Source organism: Pecten maximus, chromosome 16 (assembly GCF_902652985.1).
Source record: "Pecten maximus chromosome 16, xPecMax1.1, whole genome shotgun sequence".
Classification (NCBI taxonomy): Eukaryota; Metazoa; Mollusca; class Bivalvia; order Pectinida; family Pectinidae; genus Pecten; species Pecten maximus.
This window is the reverse complement of record NC_047030.1, coordinates 15,957,661-15,974,282: the sequence shown is the minus strand read 5'-3', so window position 1 is coordinate 15,974,282 and position 16,622 is coordinate 15,957,661.

Below are 16,622 nucleotides of genomic sequence, written 5' to 3'. Positions count from 1 at the left end.
AGAGTCTTAGGGAGGTGGTCACAGAATCCTTGGGAGGTTGTCACAGAATTTTTAGGGAGGTGGTCACAGAGTCTTAGGGAGGTGGTCACAGAATCCTTGGGAGGTTGTCACAGAATTTTTAGGGAGGTGGTCACAGAGTCTTAGGGAGGTGATCACAGAATCCTTAGGGAGGTTGTCACAGTCTTAGGGAGGTGGTCACAGAATCCTTGGGAGGTTGTCACATAGACTTAGAAGTCTTACCACAATGGACCATAGACAGATCACGCTAATTTAAACATTAAACCTATTATACATAGTGTCATAATTAATTACAGGTAAACTGCGTTACCATCATGATGTGTTTGTTTAAGTGCCTGACTATATAAGTGTACTATAAATATCACACGTCCGGATCTATAGCAGTTCGAATGTGTTTGTTCTTGATAGAAATTAATTATAGAAAAAAATGAAATAATGCCATTTCAACAACGTATGACATGTCCCCCGTAGTGTTGCTAACCTCAATTAACTTTCGGAAGGTTTTTCTCCCCGAGACATCAAGTGAAGTCTGCTAGACTAAGTGGTCTTAACAGTTGCCATATAAATCTGATTTAGGAACCATGTTATTTTAACTGTAACACCAAGTAGACGGAATTGAGATGTATTGATAAAGTTGTAAATATGAAAACACATATAGTATGACTTATGTGACGTTATATGCTGTATATAACATATATGTGCATTATAACAGATCCGCCGATAACATCAAAACGACAAGTTGTCCGACAGATGAACAAATATATCTTACAAATTATACAACCATCTTCATACATCTGTTTTATAAAGGTGCCATTTCGATATGCCTGGAATATAAACAGTAACATTTGCACTGCATGAATAATGCTTTCTACTCAATAGGTGTTTACAGGTAATTGTTTTCGTACCCAAAAAAGTTAATTTTGCAACCAGCCTGGAAGCAGATTGATAGAGACAGACCTTTTTGACTGAAATCATAACATAATGAATAGTTGGGTTTTGAATCGGATGGAATTGGATTTCACTTCATGCATGCCATGTAATTATTTTAACACTACCGCAAAACACGTTACTTCACGACAAATTACTTCCATGGTTATTTCCGAACGAGTCTTCCACATTTACATGGAGTTACAATCAAGAAGTAATAAACTGTCTCTCGATGATGTTTATTTCTAGCAAGAAGGAATGTATATTTTACTGTCGGGAGAGGTCGTAATCAGTTCAGACAAAGTGCATGTATATTTCAGTTTAGAGTGTTAAGTTTGATTTAAAGTATTATAGAGGGCGTATGTATCTAATATTTGAGGGACTGTATTTAGTTAAAGAGGATGTACATATCATAGATTTGGGGTGTGTATTTTATTTTAGAGGGCTTGCATATTTAATTTAGACGAATTAAATGTTAAGCAATGTATATTCTTCTACAGGAAGTTTATGATAAGTGTTAGTTTCACATGGAGCAGTGAGTTTAAAAGGGGTAATAAAAGCATTATAGAATTGCACCGTTATAGGATAGGAAAACATCCGATTCATATTAAAGTATCCATCTAAAATATCCTGCCGGGCTTAAAGTTCACATGTTCTCGATATAAGCTTATTTTATTTGTTTACGTACTGTAAGAGTTATACTTTTAAATTAACTCGAAAAAGTATCGCAGACTCTTGGAGGAGCTAATTCCTGGACGTAGAGTTTTGGGGATTACGGACGTATGTTGATAGGTGTGTGTAGATGTGGATATGAACTTTGCATGAGATTAACCTCGACACAGCTACAAAAAATCACAATTTGTTTTCAAAGGTTTAGAATAGTTTTAAGGAGTTCCACTTTCAACAGAATCAAAGTGTTAACCGGGTTAAAATGCTTCGGAATCAATCCAAATTATATTATGCACATTTCTTGTTTTCCATTAAATTTAAGTTTGTCCCCTTGTAAAGGAAAAGCGAATTGGTAGAAGATGAAATTATTCACATTTTTGTGAAAACCTTGATGGAACCATTAGCTGTTGGGAAAATATCCATATAAAAATTAAACGATTCAAATCCAAACTTGAGAATGCAGGACGATGTTGGTGCATCGGTACAGTGGGCGTTCTCAGAATAAAAGTGCACTTAAGTTGTTTCTCTGCTTGATTGGATGAAATATTAACGTGATTTGGTATTTTTCTACTAATTTTCAAAAAGACGTTTTATATTTTCCATTAAAGCCTCAATTAGAGCTGTCGTTAGTGATTGCTGTCTTACGGTGAGCGATGACGGAGACATTATTAAGCTTTAATACACACTGTAATCTGTGTTAGACCTAAATCGGTATAACCTTCAGCTAAACAAACTTTTAACAGACCACCCTGCTGTCACGTCTACAGAAACCTTTCTTTTGAGACCATCCCTTCTGTCACTAAATTATAACCTGTCTTTTGAGACCACCCCTTCTGTCATTTTTGTAAATCGTGCATTGTCAGACCATTCATTCTATCGTTACAACAGAACGTCTGTTGTTAGACCAACCAACGAACTACTAAAGTAGAACATGTCCTATGAGACCACCGTCTCTGTCACTAGAGTTGAATTAACCTGTCTTGTGAGACCAATCTATCTGTCACTGTAGCAGAACCTGCCTAATGAGACCACTCCTTGTCACTACAGTTAAACAAGTCTTGAGAGACCACAGTAGAACCTTTCTTGAGAGACCACTCCTTGTGTCGTTACATTAGAACCTGTCTAGAGAGTTCTCCCTTCTGTCTCTACAGTAAAACCTGTCTTGAGAGACCATCCCGTCGGTCACTACAATAGATACCTGTGTTGTGAGAGCACTCCATTTGTCACAACAGTAGAAACCTATCTTGTGAGAACACCCCGTTTGTCACTAGTAGTAAAGTAGGACTTATTTTGTCGAATTCACCATGTTTAATCGCCTAATTTGTCAGTAGAAAACGTATGGGTTTACAATTCCACGTTGCCCAGTAGATATTCACCTTATACATGTATCGTGTTGTATATACTTACACACTGACCGTCTTGTTGTGGTAGCATTACGTAGGTTCTTAATCGCAGTATGATATGTTTGCCTGCAAGCGCTGTCATCATAACAAATAATAGCGAGACAGTTCAAAGCTCAGTCAGATTTTCTTTTCCCTTAGATTCCATTTAAAGCGATATTTATTACCGATAATTCAATTGTTTCGACGGTGAACGTTCGCCGTCCCCGTGGCTACAATTATGACGCTACACCGAGCACGTTATGAGGAATATTTACAATTCAAAATTAGTGTATGTCACGGCACTACAATACTTGTGTATATCCACCGTTTAGTTGTTGAGTACTTGTGTCATTGTTGTGGGGGTCACAGCTGCTGGTACAGACTCTGACCAAATACGTAATGGTTGGAATCGAATAACAAATGTATTGTACCTATTAGAATTTGACAGTAACTATGATTAAACTGATGTTGGATATCAATGTACTGGGCAAGATACCTTGTCATGGAAACGGTTTGACTTTTGTGTGCTGAAATTACCGAGATGCATTTCGATTCAGCAAAGAGACCCATATATTTCTCCTTCCGGTAGGATTCATATTCTTCTGGGCGTGGAACACACTGGTTTATTACTAAGTGGTAAAACAGTTTGCGGTAACATGTTTGGTTGTTAATAGTAGTTGCCAGTTTGACCATGGTGGTGAACGTATTGTGACTATTCGGGAACAGTACGCGAGTTTCCGGCATACTTCAGATTCAAAGTCGCAACCTGATTGGTCACTGGTACTTTCAATTTTTGATTGGAGCTTGTCAACGACCGTACAAACGTAGACATACAATCGTTAACTGACGTTAGGAAAGATGGTCGACATTCAAGGAAGATACACACACAGGTTTTATTTGTCATACTGCAAAAGAAAATCTTAAGCATTTGATTGGCCAATCACTCGGCTGTGATTTTCTATATTCTGATTCTTCATGGGTAATATAAAGTTACACGCGGGCAACATCCAGTTGTGTGAGAAGAGTGATAACTCCTACAGCAATAGGGGAATGTGCAAAAATACGTTGGTATCACAACACATTGGTTTGAAAACAAATGTAATTGTAATGTTGGGTGATAAAAACGCTTATTGTAATGTTGAGTGATAAAACCGCTTACTTTAACATCGAGTGATAAAACAGCTTATTGAAATGTTGAGTGATAAAACCACTTATTGTAAAATAAAGGCTTAAAACCGCTTATTCTAATGTTGAGTGATAAAACCGCTTATTGTAATGTTGAGTGATGGAACCGCTTATTGCAATGTTGAGTGATCAAAACCGCTTATTGTAATGTTGAGTGATGGAACCACTTATTGTAATGTTGAGTGATAAAACCGCTTATTGTAATGTTGAGTGATGGAACCGCATATTGCAATGTTGAGTGATCAAAACCGCTTATTGTAATGTTGAGTGATGGAACCGCTTATTGTAATGTTGAGTGATAAAACCGCTTATTGTAATGTTGAGTGATGGAACCGCTTATTGTAATGTTGAGTGATCAAAACCGCTTATTGTAATGTTGAGTGATGGAACCGCTTATTGTAATGTTGATAGATAAAACCGCTTATTGTAATGTTGAGTGATGGAACCGCTTATTGTAATGTTGAGTGATAAAACCGCTTATTGTAATGTTGAGTGATCAAAACCGTTTATTGTAATGTTGAGTGATGGAACCGCTTATTGTAATGTTGAGTGATCAAAACCGTTTATTGTAATGTTGAGTGATTGAACCGCTTATTGTAATGTTGAGTGATAAAAACCGCTTATTGTAATGTTGAGTGATGGAACCGCTTATTGTAATGTTGAGTGATCAAAACCGCTTATTGTAATGTTGAGTGATCAAAACCGCTTATTGTAATGTTGAGTGATGGAACCGCTTATTGTAATGTTGATAGATAAAACCGCTTATTGTAATGTTGAGTGATGGAACCGCTTATTGTAATGTTGAGTGATAAAACCGCTTATTGTAATGTTGAGTGATCAAAACCGTTTATTGTAATGTTGAGTGATGGAACCGCTTATTGTAATGTTGAGTGATCAAAACCGTTTATTGTAATGTTGAGTGATTGAACCGCTTATTGTAATGTTGAGTGATAAAAACCGCTTATTGTAATGTTGAGTGATGGAACCGCTTATTGTAATGTTGAGTGATCAAAACCGCTTATTGTAATGTTGAGTGATGGAACTGCTTATTGTAATGTTGAGTGATAAAACCGCTTATTGTAATATTAAGTGATCAAACTACTTATTGTAATGTCCAGTAATCAAACCTGTTATTGTAATGTTGAGTGATGTGGCTTTTTGACGTAATACCGAATGATTATTTCGCAGGTGTTTATTTATATCGTACAGTATCAATACCTTCTTATAGTACCTGTATAGATTTTTCACCGACTTGGTCAGCTTATAATGTAGGTCGATTTCGGGCTATTATTACTCCTGATATCACTCTGAAGCAAACGTTTGCGACATAGTCTCTACTTTGCGGTAATTGATGAGTTTATAGAAGCGTGAATGTGACAGCTGTGTTATTATACCCCATAGACGGCGAAAAGCTGTCCGATAGATATGAGAACTAAAAGGTTTTGTAGGCGAAGTCGAACACCAAACTTCTAAAACAAATGGAAAGTGACTATCTAGTGTCATATCTCGCCTACACTACCGATCTAACACTGTGGGGCAGGATCTGTCGGATCGCGCGGCAACACTTCCAGGCACAGCCGATTTCTGTGAGCATCCATATCAGTGTATACGTAGATAAATCAGAATTCCGAAGTCCGAAGCAGCTGAAGTCAGCGAGTTGCCGGAACTTTGTGTTAGACATTGACAATGTTCATAGAGGTACAGTTACAATGTATATAGAGTGTTGACAGAAGACAGAAAATATGACAGAAAATAAAACAAAAGATAAGGCAGGAGATCAGACAGATCAGAAAAAAAGGTGACAAAAGATAACAGAAGATAGGACAGAAAACAGAAGTTAAGACCGAAGACAAGATCAGACAGAAAACAGAAGATTACACAGAGGAAGACAAGTAAAGGGATAAGACAGAAGACAAGGGAGAAGACAGAAAACAGAAGTTAAGACAGACGGCAAGACAAAAAACAGAAGTTAAGACAAAAGACAGAATATTAGACAGCAGACACAAGATGAGACAGAAGAAAAGAAAAGGATACGACAGAAGACAGACGATAAGACAGAAAACAGAAGACAAGGAGAAGACAAAGCAAAGCAGAAGACAGAGGATAACACGGAAAAAAGAAGATCAGGCAGAAGATTAGACAGATTGTCTACCGGTTTATTTATCTATAACCGAAAAGGTGAATGTCTAAGTAACGTCATTACAAAATCATTACCCATATCTATTTATAGTCATAACCCATATACATAGTCATAACCCATATACAGTCATAACCAATATACATAGTCAAATTCCATATCTATTTATAGTCATAACCCATATACATAGTCATAACCCATATACATAGTCATCACCCATACACATAGTCATCACCCTTATATGTAGTCATCACCCATATACATAATCATCACCCATATACATAGTCATCACCCTTATATGTAGTCATCACCCATATGCATAGTCATCACCCATATACATAGTCATCACCCATATACATAGTCATCACCCATATACATAGTCATCACCCTTACATGTAGTCATCACCCATATACATAGTCATCACCCATATATGTAGTCATCACCCGTATATGTAGTCATCACCCATATACATAGTCATCACCCATATACATAGTCATACCATGTATACATGTCAATAAGAAGTTTTACATTAATGATACGTTGTCCTGTATTCTGATTTATACGTTCTGATATAGTTACGCTTATTTGTACTCATACGATTACTTTGACGCTTTATAAAACGCTTGTATTGATATTTTCGCAGAGTTGTTGTTCTTTACAGAAAGGCTCTTGGTAATGATTGGTCTTTAGCAACTGCAACATTAACGTCATTGTCACGTGATTTTGGCCTTTTCTCCAATTGGACACTCTCATTATAATTACCTCCTGCAGGGATAGCTTGGTTTTATTTTGTTTAACGACCTAAAGCCATGGTCATTTCAGGACGTACCTGGTTTTGGCGGTGGAGGAATGCCGGAGAAAAACCACTTACCTACGGTTAGTACCAGGCAACTGCAACTCGCAGCCCAGAGGTGGAGGGCTAGTGATAAGGTGTTGGGACACCTTAACCACTCTGCCACCGCGGCCCCGCCGGGTTTCAAAAACAAAATCTTAACATACACAATGTAGATATGTATAACGAGGGTAACAAAGGCCTGTTACTGCAGCCTTGAAACAAATAACTTACAGAAGTTATGTGAAAACTGTTTACAGCAGTAAATAAAAACAGCTGTGGAAGGGTAAATATCACATTAAATTGAATCGTTAGGTTCTATAAAAGGGAGAATATGATGGAATTGAGTTTTATAGTAATTTTAGTATAGTCTAACGATCTTTATTAACGTGTATTAACGCTATACACCCATATATCATACGGAACTCCGACAGTATGTTATGTATCTCTCCCAGGCGGGAAGTGTTTCGGCCATTGTACAATCAATACCTATCTCTGGGGCGAGTCTATCACTACACTAAAGTGTTTATCAGATATGCTCTGTCTGGCCTCTGCACATAAACCATCATGTAGATATGCCCCATCTTGACAGGTTCCAGACATGGACTTTGTTACCTCCCTTCTGTTGCTGTTTTCACCTGTATAGCTGACATGTCCCTCATATAACAAATTTTATTGTCAATACAGTTTTCTTCCCTGTACACGTATGACCGACGGTTTTGTTATCTCCCCTTGATGATGTACGGTTTTGTTATCTCCCCTTGATGATGTACGGTTTTTTTATCTCCCCTTTATGATATATAGTTTTGTTATCTCCCCTTGATGATGTACGGTTTTGTTATCTCCCCTTGATGATGTAGGGTTTTGTTATCTCCCCTTTATGACGTACGCTTTTGTTATCTCCCCTTGATGATGTACGGTTTTTTTATCTCCCCTTTATGATATATAGTTTTGTTATCTCCCCTTGATGATGTACGGTTTTGTTATCTCCCCTTGATGATGTACGGTTTTGTTATCTCCCCTTGATGATATAAGTTTTTGTTATCTCCCCTTTATGATATAAGGTTTTGTTATCTCCCCTTTAGGACCTACGGTTTTGTTATCTCCCCTTGATGATGTACGGTTTTGTTATCTCCCCTTGATGATGTACTGTTTTGTTATCTCCCCTTGATGATGTACTGTTTTGTTATCTCCCCTTAATGAACTACGGTTTTGTTATCTCCCCTTTATGACGTACGCTTTTGTTATCTCCCCTTGATGATGAACGGTTTTTTTATCTCCCCGTGATGATCTTTAGTTCTGTTATCGAATGGTATCGCCATGTATTCACTTAAACTATTCCGGAAATTAGACAACCTAAACAACTTCAAAAGAGGAAAACGTGCTTAAAATATATCATTTATACATTACCGAAAATGTATGACGTGTGAGATGATAATGACATCATCATCGAAACAATAAAGAACTAAAATAATGTAAAGAAGACATGTAAATATGCAATATAACAAAAACGCTTTAAAAGGTGATAACAGGTGAGTCGAAATAAGCGCTCAACGTTCAACATACGACATTCAACATTCGAATTCCTAATGTCGTTTGTCGTTTGATGAACATTTCATATAGAAAACATCTACATCTACAAATTATGTAACTGTGTATAATCATACAGAGTACATCGTAATAGTGACAGGAAGGAGACTAACACAAAACAGATTTTACCGGCTAGTCTGAGTGTTTTTCATCACGGAAAAAAAATGACCCGGGAAAACGAACGTTTCAGCCCACGTGTTTTGGTTTGGACGTAAACTCGGTTATCTTTCTTACACAGCGGAACGGAAATACAAGTGTGTACCTCTGGAACAATTAGGCAGTATTGCAATGGTGGAGATGCCAGGGGGGTTAGGGGGCCTGGGGGGGGGGGGGGGGGGGGGCACATACGGATATATAACACCTCAAACTAACACCACACACAGGGGTCTGACACAAACATCTCAAACTAACACCACACACAGGGGTCAAACATATAACATCTAAAACTAACACCATACACAGGGGTCTGACACAAACATCTCAAACTAACACCACACACAGGTGTCGGATATATAACATCCCAAACTAACACCATACACAGGGGTCTGACATATAACATCTCAAACTAACACCATACACAGGGGTCGGATATATAACATCTCAAACTAACACCATACACAGGGGTCTGATATATAACATCTCAAACTAACACCATACACAGGGGTCTGACATATAACATCTCAAATTAACACCATACACAGGGGTCTGATATATAACATCTCAAACTAACACCATACACAGGGGTCTGATATATAACATCTCAAACTAACACCATACACAGGGGTCTGACACATACCATCTCAAACTAAATAGGCAGTATTGCAATGGTGGAGATGCCAGGGGGGGGGGGGGGGGGGGGGGACACGGTACGAACACTTCCTTCGTATACCCATACCTTCTGTGTACTCTCAACATACTAACTAATGTTACATAATTATAATATAATGTCCACTATGTTCTGTAGAAAAGGCTCAATGTAGAACTGAAAAATGTCATTTTCCAATTAACAAACGGCACTATTGTTCTTTACTACGGGATCTTAGCGAGAAACGTGATGAACACAGTTGGGTACAGTGATACATATCAACCAATTAACATGATCGTGATGTGACTTGTTAATCTAAGCATATAGCTGTTATTTATGTACCAGAATCAGACATTAAATACGTACCGGCTGTAGGTCGAGTTTTACGTTATGTAAACTGTAAACAAATATATATAATACCGACACAGATAAACTGTATATCGATTAACATTTTGTGAAACGCAAGCAACTACCTCTCAAAATAATGCATAGGACTCAGACATAAACCTCTGAAACTAACACCACACACAGGGGTCTGATATATAACATCTGAAACTAACACCACACACAGGGGTCGGATATATAACATCTCAAACTAACACCACACACAGGGGTCTGACACAAACATCTCAAACTAACACCAAACACAGGGGTCAAATATATAACATCTCAAACTAACACCATACACAGGGGTCTGACACAAACATCTCAAACTAACACCACACACAGGTGTCGGATATATAACATCCCAAACTAACACCATACACAGAGGTCTGACATATAACATCTCAAACTAACACCATAAACAGGGGTCGGATATATAACATCTCAAACTAACACCATACACAGGGGTCTGATATATAACATCTCAAACTAACACCATACACAGGGGTCTGACACATACCATCTCAAACTAAATAGGCAGTATTGCAATGGTGGAGATGCCAGGGGGGGGGGGGGGGGGGGGGGGGGGGACACGGTACGAACACTTCCTTCGTATACCCATACCTTCTGTGTACTCTCAACATACTAACTAATGTTACATAATTATAATATAATGTCCACTATGTTCTGTAGAAAAGGCTCAATGTAGAACTGAAAAATGTCATTTTCCAATTAACAAACGGCACTATTGTTCTTTACTACGGGATCTTAGCGAGAAACGTGATGAACACAGTTGGGTACAGTGATACATATCAACCAATTAACATGATCGTGATGTGACTTGTTAATCTAAGCATATAGCTGTTATTTATGTACCAGAATCAGACATTAAATACGTACCGGCTGTAGGTCGAGTTTTACGTTATGTAAACTGTAAACAAATATATATAATACCGACACAGATAAACTGTATATCGATTAACATTTTGTGAAACGCAAGCAACTACCTCTCAAAATAATGCATAGGACTCAGACATAAACCTCTGAAACTAACACCACACACAGGGGTCTGATATATAACATCTGAAACTAACACCACACACAGGGGTCGGATATATAACATCTCAAACTAACACCACACACAGGGGTCTGACACAAACATCTCAAACTAACACCAAACACAGGGGTCAAATATATAACATCTCAAACTAACACCATACAAAGGGGTCTGACACAAACATCTCAAACTAACACCACACACAGGTGTCGGATATATAACATCCCAAACTAACACCATACACAGAGGTCTGACATATAACATCTCAAACTAACACCATAAACAGGGGTCGGATATATAACATCTCAAACTAACACCATACACAGGGGTCTGATATATAACATCTCAAACTAACACCATAAACAGGGGTCTGACACATACCATCTCAAACTAACACCATACACAGGGGTCTGACATACAACATCTCAAACTAACACCATACACAGGGGTCTGACATATAACATCTCAAACTAACACCATGCACAGGGGTCAGACATATAACATCTCAAACTAACACCATACACAGGGGTCAGATATATAACATCTCAAACTAACACCTTACACAGGGGTCTGACATATAACACCTCAAACTAACACCATACACAGGGGTCTGACACAAACATCTCAAACTAACACCATACACAGGGGTCAGATATATAACATCTCAAACTATCACCATACACAGGGGTCTGATATATAACATCTCAAACTAACACCATACACAGGGGTCAGACATATAACATCTCAAACTATCACCATACACAGGGGTCTGACATATAACATCTCAGACTAACACCTTACACAGGGGTCTGACATAAACATCTCAAACTAACACCATACACAGGGGTCTGACGCAAACATCTCAAACTATCACCATACACAGGGGTCTGACATAAACATCTCAAACTAACACCATACACAGGGGTCTGACGCAAACATCTCAAACTATCACCATACACAGGGGTCTGACATATAACATCTCAAACTAACACCATACACAGGGGTCTGACGCAAACATCTCAAACTAACACCATACACAGGGGTCTGACATATAACATCTCAAACTAACACCATACCCAGGGGCAGGATATATAACTAACACTACATACATGTATACCTCCCGGACCCTGCTGATAATAATGTGTCCTTGTGATGGGGGACGGTTTTGATGAAGTTTGACACCCGAGGTTTGACAGAATTATAAAATATGGACAGGGATACATTTTTATTTTTATTTTTTAGCTCGAAAGTTAGGGTTGTTTGTTCATTTATCGTAGTGTTGGTTATCATAGTGACATACTTCGGACATTAGCGGTTCACACCCATGGTAATTTAGTGTACTTTATTGTCATGGTGATAGACGTGGCAGATGAAGGGTCGTGACCTCGGTGTTTACACCGTTCTGTGAAATCCTGAAGTTACAAATTATCGGTAACATAAGGCGGTGAAATGTCTACAATATTGATAAGCGCATCTCATTAATACTGACGTGTTTTGTGCCAACATGCAATTCCTTTCTTTCTTTGCTCTTGGCAACTTTAAATGTTCTCGAGTAATATAACCAACTCACATAAGGCGGGGAAACATCCATTGTTTTACATGTTGTCGCAGCCATGTTTTTGGCAAACTCATCTTTGATACATTTCAGCCGTCTTCTTTCCCAGAGTGGCTTTATTTTAGTTGTTAAAATTGATTTTCCGGTCGCAAATAAATCGTTGAATTTTAAAAGTCGAATAAAATTCGCAGTTATCACATCTCATTTTGATATTGATAAGACCGACCAGTTTTACTGCCATTAAATACAGCCAAACCTGCCCTAAGGACAACCTCTCCAACGAAAACCTGCCTATTAAGACAACCTGTTTAGGCTTCTAAGAAAACACGATTCCATGTATATGAATCTTCGCTGCCCCATTGAAACATTTTATTGGTATCTTTCTGTATACAAGGGATCTCGATTGAGTTCATATATAACAAATTTTATCAGTGGAAAATCAATGACGGCAGAAGTTAACACCATTTTTCAGAATCTCTCTGCTGGTAGTATTGTCCATCACATCCCGTGTCTTGATTTGCTCTCTACTTTTCATTCCTTGCGTCCTTGATAATGTCTCTTCTGTCGTCTGGTACCCTTTATACACAGGTTTTGAATTAGCCCCGTAAAGTTTTGTTTTGTTTGCGTTGCTTAACGTCTTATCAACAGCTAAGTTCATTTAAGGACGGCCCTCCCGTGGGCGAGATGTTAGAGATACATGCGTTTAGTGTATGTGTGTGTTTTAGGAGACCACGACATGTTGGTGCGGTGATAACGGGATACGGATGCTGACGTTACAGTGCTGCCCTGGGAAGTAGTAGACTTCACAGTGTCGTCCATGTCTCTAAACAATGACCAAATGTATACCAAATACACTCAAACCTGCTCTAACGGCCACCTCTCTTAAGCGGCCAGTCTGTGGTCCGCCCGATGGAAAACACTATATAATGAACCTTAAATAAGCGGTCACCTGTCTAATGCGGCCAACGGCCACAAAAATCTGCCCCAATTCGTTGTATCGTCCTGTATTAAGCGGCCATTTTGTCCGGAAGTAGGCATCCGCGATGATCACATGGCCAGGTATTTTTGCTCAATACGTTGATCTTTGTTGGTTTTCATTTCAAAATACACTACATGGTATATTGTTATCAATATCAATAAGTGCATTGTAATATGATAAATTCAATAAACTGTGTTAAAACTGAAGTCCAACGGACAGAAACGAGCGCCTATTACAGTACTCAGGACAGAGTAGTGACCAAAGACCAGCGGTCAAGTTGTTCAACGTAGCATTCGTGGTAAAGCTCCATGATAAACATTCCAAGCAGTGTTAGCACAGATCTACTTTGACCACCAACAGTTCTGTCAGGCAGCGGAATCAAGTAGGATGTGTTTGATTCGAACGCAATTATGTATGGGGCAAAGAAGCCAAATACTGAAGCTTTTGACTTGATTCCTGAATTTTTTTTTAATATTCAATTTTGATCTGGCTGTTTATAAATTCTTACTTGAAATTTGAAACATTTGAAAATTGTTTACTGGTTTTTTAAAACTTTGTAGACCGAGTTATAAACCATTTCCTTAACTATGGGAAACTGTTACTGCGCTATAGATACGTTTACTGAGATATGGAAAAAATACATGTAGGCGTGTATATCACTTATAGGCATGGTTCACAGGTTAAAATAAATTTGATGAAATATGTTAACTCAGTTTAGAATAGACCAGTTGTTAAATCGGGATACAATGTGTTATTGACATAGGATGACTGAATCAGCCGGGCCTTTGTTGAGATCGTACACTGTGGCGACTCCATGATAACGATAATTAATGAATATAAGCTATACGTTGTAAAAATGTCCAGTCTTTGTAATGTTTATTATACTATTTTTTTTCTTTTGTGAAAAAAGAAAGAAAAAGTAAATATATTTATATCATATCTATCACCAAGTTTATACTATAACATATATTTCAGCTAACATTAGCAAGGGGTTCAGTTAGGTTAATGCAATGAATTGTTACAGTATCAGGGAGGATACTAGAATAAAACCCTGACTAGTTTATACTGGAATAGTAGAGTGTGTCACTTCCGTACAACATTAGGTATTCTGACCGGAGACTAGTTTATATTGGAAAAGTAGAGTGTTCCGACCGGAGACTAGCCTATACTAGAAAAGTAGAGTGTTTCACTTCCGTACAACATTAGGTATTCTGACCGGAGACTAGTTTATACTGGAAAAGTAGAGTGTTTCACTTCCGTAAAACATTAGGAATTCCGACCGGAGACATGTAATATTGACGTCGCTGTTCCGACTTATGGCGAAAGTTGTCCAACACAGTCGCAATGCTATATACATGTATAACCAAATGAATTTGCTTTATTATATATTTGGTAATCGAGTGTTATTTTTTGTTGGAATAACTGCTGTTAAAAATAATTGATTGACCAAGTGGTTGATAATTCGGCTAGATGGAAGCAGCGTTGTACTACACACGTACAAACAGCACCATTCAGGGTCCCGGTAATCCAAACACCAAAATGTAGCTATCAATGGGTAGTATTGACAGGTTTGTAATATGCATGTTTAAAAACTACATAAAATTGTCAATATCGGAATGATTCTAGAGTTTCTTGCTTGTAATTATCAATAGAAACATATCATCAAGCATTGAAGTATATATAATTTATTGCAGTTAATATTAACGTCCATTCAATTATCAGACATATCAAGATTCATATTAAATATAAGTTGATATTTAAATTAAATGAGAGACTGGACAATTGCTGCTTGAGATACATATAGTATTAAACATCAATCTCCTATTATCAATCGTATTATACCCATGTTACATCAAGTCTGTCTGAACTGGTGGTAAGTTTCAGCGTTACAGAATTATCAGTACTTTGACTATATCCCGAGTTATTTTTTAGGAACAACTGAAAACAAGAAATATCTTTAAAAAAAGATAAACGGCATAGTTTAAATGCTGGTGTTTATAATATAAAACTGCTGGTGAAATAAATGAACGAACTAATGTGTTTCAGCACAGATAACAAAATGATATCAGTTTGAATCATTTGGTGATAATTTAAGTTAAGTATTTGGACAATTTAAGTCCGTCATTTAACGATGTTCGAATAGTTACGTTGTCCTGTTTTTCTTGAAACGACGAGCCTTGTACAGCATTTAGAATGATAATTTGTGTTGACTTTACCTTATCTTGCACGCTTGGAACACGTTTACATAATGTCCGAATATGTGTTCAATAACCATACGTACATAACCATAGTCCATTAGGCAAAGCAATACTTTTCCTGTGGGAAGGGCTGTAAAAGAAAGAAATCAAGACCAAAAACCTGAGATCAACCTTGCATTTAAGTCGCGTTATCGTAACACGACGTTTTGGGGATGATCATTGCGACAATGGGTGATGTTTTCATGACGATATGTGTAGGTAAAATACATTTATATATAAAAATACAGTTGTAGTTATAAAAGTTCGATTCCAGTAAAGTCGAATTGAATTTAATATAAATGAAACTTTCAACTGTACCGGTGGTCATAACATAGCACGACATTTGTTCTAGAGTTAAGTTAAAAGTTGGAATTATAACGATCATCATTATACTCAGTGAGGGGTTGATTGACGAGGATTAATGTCCTTGTTTCGGTTATACCGGGCCTAGGACACTCTCTCAGATAGGGGTCAGAGTTCAGAAGCTTAACTACAAGGGAACATGTGTTCATGTGACAACCCAGGCAAGCCAGGAAAACCCACACTTCATCTCGTTTGGAGACGTTAATCCCACTATTTAGCAGCCTTGATATATAAGGCAAAACATTCATGACAGCGTTGGTGTGCAAATCTAATGATTTAAAAATACATTAATTTACTAATTTCATTGAAGATCAGACAAAGGGTACATATATAATATCAAAATCTGTACATTTGAAAATTAAATTTCTGTGTCTATCTGCGTTCAGAAAGCTGTGCTTCATTATATTCAATAACATTCTTAAGCATACGTAAAGTAACGTTCACCTAACGTTTGAAAGCAAACGATTTCCTTAAAAGTATTGATTCATTTTTGCATCTTAC